This window comes from Sander lucioperca, chromosome 10 (assembly GCF_008315115.2).
Source record: "Sander lucioperca isolate FBNREF2018 chromosome 10, SLUC_FBN_1.2, whole genome shotgun sequence".
Taxonomy (NCBI): Eukaryota; Metazoa; Chordata; class Actinopteri; order Perciformes; family Percidae; genus Sander; species Sander lucioperca.
Genome location: NC_050182.1, coordinates 14,183,750 through 14,198,446, shown reverse-complemented (window position 1 = coordinate 14,198,446; position 14,697 = coordinate 14,183,750). Strand labels below are relative to the sequence as shown.

At 40.6% G+C, this 14,697-nt stretch overlaps 1 long non-coding RNA gene across 1 annotated transcript; it reads right to left on the bottom strand.

The window, feature by feature from the left end:
- Positions 1-472: 472 nt before the first annotated feature.
- On the bottom strand, positions 473-8,077 carry LOC118496063. Its single transcript, XR_004898537.1, has 2 exons — positions 7,959-8,077; positions 473-624 (listed from the first exon to the last, which is right to left on the bottom strand). It is a non-coding gene; the product is annotated as an uncharacterized LOC118496063 (long non-coding RNA).
- Positions 8,078-14,697: the final 6,620 nt, after the last annotated feature.

Genomic DNA, 14,697 nt, shown 5'->3' with positions numbered 1-14,697 from the left:
GTTAATTATTTCTTTTTGATATGCACGTTAAATTATCTGGTCAATTAAAGTGTTTCAACAATTGACAACATATGACAAATTTTAGGACTACATCCTTAATAAAGCCTTAACTTCATTCTATGTTTCTGAAAAAAGCTAGTAGCATTTTAGCTGAACCGTCAGGTCAAACAGGAAACCACTGCTTAGAAATAATAAAACTGGTCATTGAACATAATTCAATTAGTTATACAGTGTATTTGCCAGACAGACTGTATTAACATTAACAGAATAATTCAATATTTGTTAAATGGATAAGCGAAAACATGAAAACCGGTACTTGGGCTATTTAGGGTAAAGTCAGCCTTAGATTTATAACAAGAACAATACTATTTCTGCTAGTATTACGACTAGTAATACATTACAAAGTGAAATTGAGTAAAGTGTGTTAGACAGCATGCAACTCAATGGAATTTAATGTTTTACAGCTTTCAAATGTGATTTCCTGTATTTGGTTTTAATCTCGTCAGTCAGGTCAGGTCGGCCACTTTGCACGACACTGCCAACAAATAAGGCTCTCAAATCGAGTCCCAACACTCTCGGCACCACTTTGTTTGAGGTCAGCTGCTGAAATAGGTCATCGTTTTCCTGTAATGAGAGACAAAGGGGTTTCTGATTAAATTTTCGCAGCCATAACGGTCATCAGGCTCACGGCACGCGCTAGTCAAGCAGAAAAGGACAGTATGTCCTCATCAAAATTCCAATCATGAAACCAAAACAAAAGCTTTTAGCTTCATTTGTATGATGTGGTAAATCACCTGAAAAGTTGAGTCAATTCAAGCCCACAAATCAAAACCTTTGGCTTTTACTGACAAGCTGTTTGCCTTATGTACTGAAAAAGGCATATCAGAGGAGATGAACAAACTCAATTTAACAAACTATTTCTGCAACAGGCAGTGAGGGACCTGTAACTAACACCTGCACATATTTTCACTTTGCTACTTCTTGCAGAGCCATATTTAACACACACACACACACACACACACACACACACACACACACACACATATACATACATATATATATTACATCTAATATTACATATTGCATGTATGTTTTTAATCCATCTCCTTATTTGTGAGCCACATCGGCACATTTCCATCATCATGAACAGTCTTTTTTTTTTCCAGTGTTCGTTTGATCTAAGCTAAGATAATAATATGAATGTTAGAATAAAGAGTTAAAAAAAAGTCTTGTTTTTGTAGACTTAGTTTGCCACCTGATTGCCTCACAACCAGAAGGCAAAAGATTAGCTGCGAGGAAACAGAGCGGGGAAGAATTTGAGTAAAATAGAGAGCCGTATCTAAAGTAAGGAAGAGTGTGGGTGGGGGGTTGGTATTAGAGAATAAGAGCAGAGAGGGAGAATGAGGCTGCTCTAACAGTAGCCTGCTGACCGCTAGTTGAACCTCTCTCTGAACTGAAGATGAACTCTAAACTTGAGGATCTTCGGTCACGGATTTCCCTGGGAGCTACGAACCGCGGAAGCTAGCCTACAGGAACACACACACACACACACACACACACACACACACACACAAAGTGTAGTTTCCATCATCTCAGGGTTAACAAACTCAGAGTTTTCACTAAACCTGCTTTCTGAAACAGACCCCTGGAACCAAAAACTCAGAGTTTCCTATCTCAAGGTAAATCAACTCAGAGTTGCATCCACACAAAGCACAAAAACACCCACCCACACACACACATTGATCCTCTGAACATGCATGTTAACCTTGCCCTTTGCTGTACATACCTTTATAGCGGGCACATGCTAATCTACAGAGCTTTGCAATCTTGTAGAAAAGTAACAACCTAAAAGGTATGCCACGTACAGACACCGACACCAAAATACACCCACACACATGCATGCGCTTTTGTGCATATAACCAAACACCACCAGACATGTCAGAGGTTGTGGTGGCTCTTTAACTACCCCCACTGTGACACACCCAGGAGAGCACAGCAGAATGCACTGTGGGGTCAAGGACCGGTCACCACAACACATAATGATCCTGGTTCTGTCTTGTGCTCAGCTGACAGACAGATGCAGAGAAGAGGGAGGGGGTGATGATGGCTGAGGTTAGAGCAAAAATGAAAACGAGGGCATTTCATGTTTTTGTTCTGGCAGTAGAATTTATATTGCTCTTGGTCAGTTTTAGGCTGCAGTTGAAGATCCCACAGCGTGTAAAGTAAGGATTTTTTTGTGAGATCTTTCATAGCTGTACCCTCACCCCCTTTCAGGCCACTCCTGCACTGTCAGTCCGGTTTAGGACCGACTCAAGATGTCACCATGCCACAGCGCAACGCTTACACCAGATCCAGACTGTCCTTCCAATCCCTGAGTCAGATTTCTCTTTTTTCACCTTTTTATTTTTTAAATTCTTTGTATATTTTTGTGACCTGTCATCCCTGTTCCATCCCATCCAAGTTCTGACAAGTGAAAAACATGGGGGCAGTTTGTAATCTGATTAAACTTCATGATGCAGTTATTCACAGAAAATGCAGAACGTTAAGGTAAAGTATAATTGGTCTGCAGTAATACTACATCCCCTTTTCCACAATATACCAATGGAAGTTCTATATTGACCTACCATACTGCCCCAGTATATACAGTACAGTGGAAATGCATTAAAAGATTGAATTCCTGTTCAAGTTACCGAGTGCTGTGTGCTCTGCGCCTTTTGTTCGCTGACTTCACACACTAAGCAAAAGAAATATTTCATGGCAACAGCAACATATTAAACGGCCCCTCTTATGGGACTAAACTACCCCCTCACCTTCCTCTTTGAGTTGGGAAGTAACCTGAGTTTTACATGTAGCTAGTTGGTGAAATAAAGACTTTCCTCTAATGACTTATTCATATCCCACAGGTATAATGCGAGGAAGAAAAATGCCAGGATTTGGAAGTCTGTTTTTCTACAAATGGACCTTAAAAGCAAACAGTAAGTCAGTTGTCAGTGTTAAAGATTTTTTTAACCTTTATCCCAAATGCATTCTGAGTATGCATGCTCATTTTCATTTTACCACCATACCTCACAGTTAGTTCAGTACAACCACAGCCTACGACTGCAGGCATCTTAGTGACACAAACTCATGAGTTTTTCTGGAGGCACAGATAATGTCCTTGGTGGAGTTTAACCATAAAGTGCAGAGGCAAGGCTGGTTTATTTGTATAGCAACTTTCAACAATGGGGTGATTCAAACTGACATTAAACAGAAAAAGTCACTAAGACAAGATATTAAAAAACACAAGGTGATAAAGAGATATAAAGATGGGATTTTAATTAGTAAAATGAAACGGAGGATAAAAAGAAGTAAAAATGTAATCAAGCAGATTAAATTGCAGGGCAAAAATGAGAGATTTGAATGAATAGTTCCAGGTTAATTTTGATAAAAGGCAGTGGCAGATAGAAAAGGTTTAACCCCTGGAGCAGAACTCAAGTTCAAAACGACTTTCCATATTATCATCAGCATCAGCAAGTGCAGTAGATAATAGAAAGGGTACAGATCAAACATGACATAGTTGTGTGCCAATGATGCGTGACAGCATTGCTTCCCAAAAGCCACAAACTGTGTATTAAGCTACTTATGTTTCACTAAATCTACTGTATATTGTATTGACTTTAAAATACTTTTAATAAACACTCAACACTCATCAGAACCCACTTAGAGGGACACCTGGGTAGCTCACCTTGTAGAGGGTGCGCCCATATACAGAGGTGTACTCCTCGACTCAGCGGCCGCGGGTTCAACTCCGACCTACGGCCCTTTGCTGCATGTCATTCCCCCCTCTCTCCCCACCTTCATGTCTTCAGCTGTCGTATACAAATAAAGGCCCAAAATGCCCCCCCCTCCCAAAAAAAACCTTAGAAACACCTCTATGTCTTTCACAATAGCCCAAATCTGGAGCCTCTTATTTGGGCTGAAAACGTTATGGACTGTTGAATGGAAGTCTACATCACATGTCTTAAGCCTGGTTCACACGGCAGGATAATTAGGCCGATTTTAGCCCCGATTCACCCCTTCCAACAACCTTAAGGATGCTCCGATTATCGTAAAATAATCTGATCAGATATTCCTGCCATGTGTGGTGTGTTAAGACTGCTCTCGTCTGCTCGGAAGGACGTCGGGACCGCTCCCATCTCAAATCGGGGATATCCAACATGTTGGATTTTTTTGGCCCGATTTCTCCTCGTGTGTGGTGTCCCCCGGGGACAAACGAGCACGCAGCCTGTGGACTGTGGCGTGTAGCCAATCAGAAAGCGAGGTGACGAGGCGGCGAGGAAAGCACCGGGAAACAAAATCAAAACAGCCGGCGGCATGGCGCACCAGAAAGTCCGGTGGACGTCGGAGATAAGCATAGCAAGTATAGTCCATGCTCGCGTTGTCTCCACTTCTTTGACCATCGCCTTTCCTTTTGATAACGTTTTTTTTTCGGTTAAAAACAAACTACAAACTATCGCCACTGCATCCTCTTCGTCTGCCATGATTGTTTACTCTGAAGTCACGTTTGATCTCGAGGGATTTTGCGAGATTTCCCGTCTGACCTGGGAATGCTCGGGAGTCAAATCGGTTCGTGTGTGATGTGTTGAGTTTGCCGTGTGCTGCGCACCACACACTATACGACCAAAACTGTTAGACCCGTGATCCTCTCAGGATTGGAAAATCGGCCGACAATTTTAAAATCGTCCCGTGTGAACCAGGCTTTAGCTGATAAATTGCATCATCTGCTTGAAGGCAGGCCTGTCTGAGCTCAGTGTTTTAAGCTCCTGTAGCAAGCCTGCTGTAAATACAAGGCTGCTTTTCTCAACGTCAATGATTGACTAGAGACAACATTTACATACAAATAAAGATATCAACAAATGTCCGCCTATCCATCCACAAAGTTTCTTAACCTACTTATATTCTAAAACTCATTATATATTTAAGGGACCACAATAATCTATCAGAAAATGAAATTTTATAACAAGGTGTCTTTTTTTTATTACTTGTTGATGATGAGCAGATATATGCATATATGTGCGGAAAGGAAGTTTATTTGTATGGCACCTTTCAAACACAGAGGCAATTCAAAGTGCTTTGGATAAAGGTGAAAATCTGCATTAGAACATCTAAAAGCAATTTAAAACATTTTATTTAAAATGTATACACAAGATAAAAAAGAAAAAAAGACTCAATACAAATGGGCCCAAAATAAATGACTTGAAATACAGTACATTACATTGTGGTTCAATGCAGTGAGGAAATGTTACTGCCATTAATCCAACTCATTTTTATTTTTTTAATTTACAGTAAGACAGAAAGACATGAAAACATTTGTCCCTCTAAAAACATTCAATAACATGATTCAGAAACAAATGGATTTGTGTGTCTGTGTCCTCAAAGTGTAGAGAAAGCTTGTAAACAATGTTTCTAAGCTTATTATAGAGGTTATCAAGAGGTTACTCTATGTGGTCTAGCTATGTGTCAAACCCTTTAATGACACCGCTGTTTATCTAGAGACTGACAGAGTCTCTGGGATAAAAAGAGGATTTCAGATTGATCCCTAGTTGTTTCATAACTCTGCTCAACACTGTTGTTGTGTAAGGTCACAGGGTGTGTCAGTCAGCCGAAGATCGTGGGGACACTGCGTCTGTGTGTGTGTGTGTGTGTGTGTGTGTGTGTGTGTGTGTGTGCGTGCGTGCGTGCGTGCGTGCGTGTGAGTGTGAGTGTGTGTGTGTCTGTGTGTGCGTGTGACACATAGACCACATGCTGGTGTCCAGCCTAGAGGGCATCACAGAGTTCTGCCAGAACAAGTTGTGTTACTTGTGCTACCACACACATTGCATGTGAAAAGGTCACAGAGCTGTCCCTGGAGGAATGGCTGAGAGACCCTGTGCTGTTCATAGACTGACACTGTTTCCCACCTCCAGGGTGCAATTTGTGAAAAAAGCAGAGGGGGGGAGGGGGAGGGGGGGGGGTTGATCATGCAAAACAAATCATGCAAGAATGAAATCCTCCTTTCAATACCCCGGATATAGTGCCACTCGGCCAGCACAACGTGGTTCAACATAAAACACAGCGCTTTTAAGCCGGAGAGCAGAGTTCACTTCGCGGCAAAACAAAATATTTTCATCCAGGAAACGCTTGTTCGTTCCTTGGAAGTGTTTTAACCACAATATTTTTCCTAAAGTTAATTTAACTATGTTTTGGTGCCTAAACTTAACTGTCATCGGCACATGACGCTCACTTTTTCTGGCTAAACTCCATGGCATGGCCCCTGAAAGGTCCGTCATCAGGCGGTGCCTGTACCCGGCTCACAGCCAACTACTGGCAGCTAAACAACTGCCGCTGGTTTTATCGTTCTATGGCACTATGTGTTCATGTTACAGCGCTTTGCTTAGTTTAACTTACTTATATTTTAGGTATATAATATAGGGCCTGTGTTCTTTTGGTTAGTAGCATACATTTTGTCGTCCCCCCCCCCTGTCAAATCGCACCCTGCCCACTTCCATCGCCAACTACAATAACTGAGTTTTTGAAGGTTGTATACAAGAAATGAATGTGTTTTTTAACAGTGTTAATGCCTCCATAGAATAAAGTCTCTCGCAACCCCTAAGATTTATAAAAATGTCAGAACAGAAATAATTACTAAAATGTTAGAAATCATTACAAAAAACGTACACATTCTTTAAGCTTACATTTGTTTCGTGAGTTTTGTCAGGCTAAACACTTTTATTTGATTGCTGCCCTGTTCTGTCTACCATTCTTTTCACTTTTTTTTTTTTTACAGTCATGAGTAATATCCATGGTGTATTGCATTATGTCCATGAAGATGATAGCATCCTACATCAGTGGTTCCCAAACATTTTGGTTTGTGACCTCTTAAAATGAACCATTATCTACTTTCATTTTAAACCTTATTTTTAGAGGCCTAAAGAGATACATTTCCCCAGTAAAAACAATCATATCAAATAATCATATCTTCTTTAGCAGACTTTTTTTTCTGATCCTTTCCCTGGTGATTATCTCACAACCCCCTGAGATTTGTCCTGTGACCCCTTATAGGGATCCTGACAACTAGTTTTGGAATCACTGTCCGACATCACCACGCTTAAACATCAAGCAGTTCTTATATACATGCTTGTATACATGCATTTTTAAGTACTGTGTATTTCTACTGTGGAAGTACCAAACTCAAGCAGAAACACTACTGTTCTGACTCATCTTTTAAAGTTGACCACATGAGATGTAATAATTTAATAATCTGACTGACTCATCTTTTTTTCACTGGAGTAAATACTGTAGTTCAGTGTTCAATGTCCCTTTTCTTCTATTTTGGTTTGTCTTTTGAATAAATCCGGACAGTTTTCCCCAAAAAGCCTCCCTCAACCTGGTGCAAAACACTTAATTCTAAGAAATAATGTAATAATTGTATTCTTTTCATGACATGGCAAGTCCTACATTCGAGTTTTATTTGAAAAAAGTAGCTATTTTCTTTTTTTCTTTTTAGTACAGCTAGATTTCTTGTTGATGGCAATGACCTGAGTCTGAACTTTGAGCACAGCTCCAAGTAAATTGGCCCAGGCAAGGGTCAAAAGCTTGTCAATATCCCTTGTTACACCCAGGCCCCTAATCTAAAGAGGATTAGTCTACGGCTGGAAAGTCATGTCTCTATCTCTCAAATGTTACAGGCGGGTGCCTGGTTAGCTCACCTGGTAAAGCGGGCGTCCATATATAGAGGGTTTACTCCTCGACGCAGCAGCCGCGGGTTCGACTCCAACCTGCAGCCCCTTGCTGCATGTCATTCCCCTTCTCTCTCCCCTTTCAATTCTAAGATGTCCTATCCAAATAAAAAGGCAACAAACAATGCTACAGGCTTAACACTGCTAAATCATCCAAGATTGATTCCCTAAATTTTACACTATCAGTTACAGTCAGTGTACCCTTAGGTCATGACAGGTGGTGGCGTCCCGGAGCCGCGACATTGGAAACCAATGCCATGGAGACCAGGCAGTGGACTCCGACCATGGGTGAAGACTGACAGGTGGTCAGTAGTGGGGGGATGGGGTTTCACCTCTAGGGCCAAATAGAGGTCAGTTTTTCCAAGTTCCAAATTCGATATGATTCACAATTTTTTTTTAACAGAATTAAATGACTGAAAAACATTCCTTTGTTTATATAAACTGTGCAAAACAGTTATCTTAAATAACAAAAAAATAAATAAAAAATGAAAGAAAGGCTTGTTTATTGCTAAGGCCATATGGTTAAATGTAATTGTAATAACAATAATTTATAACAACAACTTTTTTCACCAGTTGTTTGCTGTTTAACAACAAAAAGAAGAAACTAGATGGCTGAAAGGGCATTTTACAACATGGAACGCAACACAAGCTTACAGAGCAAGACACAAACGCAACACTCACAGTCCCAGCAGTGTACATGCTGCCAAAAGTGCTGCTAGTCTCCTCTGTGTCTTTAGCTGCAGACTGTTGTACAGTGTTGGAATCCTTTCCAGTGAAATACAGTCACACTTTACACCGTTTAGCTGTCAGCATTTTAACCGTGTTTAAGATAAATAACGTTACTAGCTAACAGTAGGCTAACGTTACCTGCTGTATTTTAACTAGCGTCACGCCTTAGTATGTTCAACCATTTAAATTGATCATTGAAATTGATGAATGATTGACTTTTATCTTCACCCTTTAACATAATCTTTAGTGGATTTGATGTATTAATGTGGTTTAATTTGAATTGATCTCTTTGTCAGTGTATCATTACTGATTTTACGTTCCTCTCAGATTCAGCTGTGGATAAACTAAAATTCCTCATATGAAATTATTTGAAAGTTAGAAATGATACACACACATGCTGAATAACTTGTCAGCAAGTGTGTGTATCATCTCTTCCTCTAAGGAAGTACCATTTGCACATGCTCATTGTTTTGGGTGCGTTACACATAGAGGAACAGCACTTAACAGCTTAATGAGCAAAGCGTCTATCAGAATCCACAGTGGCATATCCTGTTCCCTGCTTATGGGTAAGAGTTGTGAGTGTGTCCCTTAATTTACCTGTTTATTTTTACCCCTAACCTTAATCCGGAGTGTCCTTCACTGCTGCGAGTGTGGCTTCATGCAGAGTGACAATCTGTAGGTGGAGAGAAAGTAGTTTGGGAAAGAGCCAGACTGAGTTTTGATCTACCCCTTCTCAGAGAATAGTATTTCTCAAAGACTGAATAATTATTGTTGCCTATTCCACAGAGATAGAGCAAAGATTATCTGGTACCCAGTGTGCTAACTTTTTTTAGTCATCCAACAAAGGCCCTCAGTTTGTAGAGCTCATGCCTTTGTAGCTCACAGAGAGTCAGTGGCTAGTCTATATCCTTGACGTTCCACTTCCGGGATTGCTCCGTTGCCGACTGAAATTCCGCCGGATATCACTCATTTAGGCCGGATATCTGTTGCCTTGGGCTACCTTTGTGTTGGAATTTTATACCCCGGTCGATTTATGAGGACTATATGGTTAACCTTTTCTCAGATCTCTGCAAGGTAAATCCAGACAGCTAACTATTTCTCCAATCTGAGTTTTCTGTTGCACGACTAAAACAACTTTTGAAAGTACACGTTTCACCAAAACAAGTTCCTTCCAGAGGCTATTTTGCAGCGGCACCGCTGCTTTTCCCGATGCCTACCACCGCCCAAGACAATTGTGATTGGTTTAAAGAAATGCCAATAAACCAGACCACGTTTTTTTTCCCATCCCGGAATGCTGTGTGCACTAGCCAGACCTTCCTCCACCGCAGGGCTGCAAAGCGAGACTAGTCAGTCGCTAACACTGAAAACACACAAAGCCTGCAACATGAGTACACGCATTGCTAATACTGTCCATACACAATCTGTGTAATTAAGAACAATTGTTCACAGATTGTGTACACACACACACACACACACACACACACACACACACACAAATTACCACAGCTGTGACCTCACACGTCCGGGTCAGTGATTCCCACAAAATGGACAAAAAGAAACTTGTCCTGGAATCTCGCAAGCTCCCAATTACTCTGCACTGAGCTCCCTGGGCAGACAATGCTGCAGGTGAGAAGTTGGACGGGGCCCTGTCACAGCTTGGCAGATGCACAATGAAGCCCTATGACAGTGCCTGGATTGGCTGCAAGCCCGTTTACAGATGAAGTACCAGGGTAGAACTTCTTTTGAAAACAGGGTTTTCAAGATGAGATGTCTTTATTAACGGAGTTTTGTCACAAGCTTATTCCACTGTGTTTGTGAGCAAGATAGTTAAGATGGTTCCACTTCATTTATGCTTTGACAGACTTCTGACAGTGTAAAGGCCCTTACACTCCAAGTCGATGGCCGACTGTGGCGTCGCCTCACGTCGGCCCTCGTCGCCCCTTGTCTGGGCCAGCACTGGAACACACCGCAGAGACTACAGCCGACGGCCAAGTACCAAGTAAGTTCTGCGCCTGCGTGAGAGAAAATAACTCTCCATACCAGCAGGCGGCGGTAATTTATTCATCATTCAACAAGGGAAAACGGATAATATTGCTATGATACCCACAACAAACAGCGTTTACTCAAGCAGCGGCAGAACCCAGCAGAGCCTACGGTCCCTCTGCTTCACTCCCTGCCGGGAAGACAGCAGACAGTGGGAGATGGCTAACCAGACTGTGCCTCTCCCTGGCTGTCATCCATTCTCTCAGCAAAGATGTCTCCCTACAGTGGGAGCGGAGCGGAGGGACCGAATGGCTAGCTAACGTTAGCTTGCTAATTTCATGTAATTTCCACCCAACATGCCTTCATCATACACCGGTTACCGAAAATAAGCCAAACAAACATGTCACTTATCTGGTGATATCAATGTGCTTTCCTACAATGTGACATGAGCGTGTGAATTAAACATTAAGTTGTTACATTTTAACTTATTTAGAGGTTGGCCAGCTGGCTAGAAAGCTAGCTTGATTGCTTTTGCTAGGGGGTTAATTTTTTAGTGGTGCAGAGGGTGCAGAGAGAGAGAGGTCTATTACGGTCTTTATATTAAATATCACGTTATAGGATATTAGTTTATTAACGTTACTTTATGGACATAATGTGCAAAAATAGTTATTCCAATCGTTTGAACTGGTGTGTTTTTTAGAACAAACATTCAAACGTCATTTTTGACCAGTTTTGACAGCTCTTATGTTGGATTGATCATAAGAGATGAAAATGAGAAAAGTCTTGTGTGTGCCTGTCACAGTCTGTTGTTTGTTTTCTTCACTCTCATTTTCAAGCTGAACATGCAGTTTAGTCATAGTGCATGCCTTTATGAAAAATAAAATACTTTATTTTTGTGTAACTTTAAACTTCAGTTTTATTATCTGCCATGCAGATTTGCTCCAAAAAAAGCACTATTTTACCACAAAACCAGGCAGCTCTTATGTATGTAATCATGAATACAATAGTGCATGGTATTTCTAACTCATTTTAGGTTGTACACTTTTAATGAAACATCCAAAACAGATTGTTGCATAAAACTTATGTGAGCATTTTTGGATCTTCCACCTCTATGGTTACGGTCTGGTTAAATTAAGACAAACACAGCTAGTTGGTTATGTTTAGGAAAAGATTGCCTTCTTGGTCAACACAAACCAATGATGACATTTAGGAGAGACCGCCCAGGAACGTTGTAACAAAGGGAGGGTTTTAACAGCACCACTTGCACCAAGAAGGGATGACCTTAAGAGTCATGAGATTAATGTAATGTATTACCACTTCCTTCCTTCCTGGAATGTGAAATCTCATAACTGTGTGACGAAGTATGCAGATTTCACAGCCAAAGCACTGATTTTCGGGTATGAAAGTAATTTTTTGAATACTGAATTCAGATACTGTTAAAGTTAGAATGATGTTACTTGTATTAGATTAAAGAGTAGTCTCTTCGGTAAAATGTGAGGTATTTAATCTATGCCCATTTTTAAACCACCATGCTGCTACAGCTAGCTAAACAATAGCTGTGTTTTCATTTAATTGTCAAGTGAATTTTAAGCAAACTTTTGAACCACTTTTAATTCTTCATTCTTATTGTTACAACTAACCCCAGGATGTGTTAAAACTCACCCTGGTAGTGTGAGAGATTTTGTAACAATGGAATACAATGTATTTGACATAAATTGAATAATCTGTGATATTGCTGGAGATGTTGAAAACATTGCTATTTGTAGTAGATGAATAAGGGTACTTTGTACAGAAATTTCAGGGAGTTACCGTATAGGTGCTGAGACAAAAAAAGTTACAACCCTAGGTGATGGTAGACAAACTGCAGTCTCTAGTACTTGTATCAAAATCACAAACAAGTAGTTTGGAGAATGGGGTGAATTAATATTAAGTGAATAAATAAAAGTAACATTTTGTCAATACAAATTTGAAACCATATTAAGTTAAATTTAACATATGAATTACATTTTATCCAATTCTGGAAGGAAAATCTAATACCATAATATATTGAGTAGAATTTATTTTGAATTTATGAGGTAAAACCTAAGTGGAAGGAAACTGATGGGACTTCGCCATTAAAGCTAGAAGACTCAAGAAAGTTGGGTAGAGGTGAAATGAGGGAGAGAGAAGAGAGAAGCAAAGCAAGGGAAGAGGATGGCTAATGTAGGAACGCTGTCTTTAGGAAACAGAAGAGCGGAATGTGCTGCAGAGAACAGCTAAGGTCAACAACAGAGCCCTGCATTGATTCCACATATGTGGTAAGGTTAAAAAACTATCATGGGACCTTTGCCCCTGGGCAGTTTCCAATCATTCTGTTTCTCATAATCTGTGGAAAACCTTTCTGCTTTTCACAGTTCAATGATCACTTGTCTCTGCAGCAATTACTGTGCCCTCTTTGTCACCTGGACAGTTCAATGCCATGTACAAGTGATCTAATGTGATTTAGTTTTCCCATTGCTTTAAGCAAACTGAATATTTAAACTACTGCAGGACGATTATATTCACGTTGAATTGATTAGATGCAAGCAACCTAATACAGAGTTGTAAAAGAAGATAATTAATATGCCTTTAGCCTCTTTCACACATAGTTACCAGTAAGGCCAAGGTTATCCCAGTTACCAGGATAACCTACCAGGCACCACTAGTGATTTTCACTATTCACACATGCACTATATTCAGGAACATTTCCATCTTGCACATTTTCACACATGCCATGGCAATGCCGGAATAGATGGGGCAAAGGACAGTCCAGCAGATGGCGCTAATGCAACATTTATGGATGCCAACTGCCATAAAACTCAACAGAAGAAGAAGAAGATGTATGCCGTATTACAGTATGTGTACACGGTGGAGGATGTCTATTATTTTCAGGAACATGGCAGGCAGGGAGCTGTTTTTGTCTGGTGCCAAAGTTCTTGAAATGTATATTCAAGTTTGGAAAACAAGTAATTTTTTTTGTCTTGTCTCAACCTGACTGTATAATTGGCGGCTGTCAAAATGAGCTGCGGAGCAAAAGCCCAACCGGAAAGGCCAGACACTTACCTAAGGCGCACAGTCCCAGTCATCAAACACACCTAAACCACGCCCGTAGCTGCTCATAGGATGCTCATTGGTCAAACCGCTGGTTATTCTACAAGATGGATTTTCGTATGATATGTGATCCTACGATTCTCATGTGATCTCATGAAAATTTAGCTGCCGTGCAAGATAAGCTAGACACAGCCGTGGTGCGTTTACAGTGTAATTGGTAACACAAGTTTTCTCGTGAGTTTAACCGGTGGGAAAATGTCCTCCCCTCATTGATTTGTAAACCAAAGCAGCTAAAACTGAGCTTTATGGAAACCAACACACAGTGAAACCTAACTGATAGGTTGTGGGTATATACTGACATTGCGGCCAAGCATAAAGTACTTTTAATGTCGAAACAGCCGATACATGTCCTTTATATTGTTGGATGTGTTAACAGTCAGTTGGGAACCAATTATGATGGCCCCCTTCTGCACACAACACTCAATTGATAAACCCCGGGGGCCATGTGAAGATGACTTAGTGGGTCAAATCCAGCCTGCAGATAGTGAGAGAGATGCACTAACACGCGCACACACACAACATGTAGCGCATACACAAAGTGGAAGCAGACGGCGCTAAAAATAAACCATCTGAAATATTTAACTTACTGACCCAGAAAACAGCCTCAGTGTAATATGTTTGCACAAGCAGAGGACACCACAGCGACAGAGCCATGATATCATTAGGGATGACGGTAGCTCTTAATAAAATGCATGCTACATGCAGTGCCGTCTGCTGCAGGTTAATGCATCAAAGTCACACGCAAATAAATCATGTGTTTTATTTGTTAAGCCAATTATATAAGGATGATAAAATCATGCAAAGAATGATTAAATTAGCTCACTTTGCATCATCTGTCTTTAAAGGGGCACTCCAGCAATTTAGTCACATGCAAATGAAGCATGTGGTCTTCACAAGAGACAGATTAATAAAAATAAAAAAGGTAAAAAATGCAAGCAATAGAATCCTGATTTTTAGTCCCTAGCTTGTATGAGTCAATTTTCAAAAACCCTGGATCGTACATTTCCCATAATGCAACCAGCAGCATCAAGTGCCACGACCTGATGACATAGAAGCAACATAGAAGCTTGTGTTGTATTTTTATTTTGCAAAATGTAGA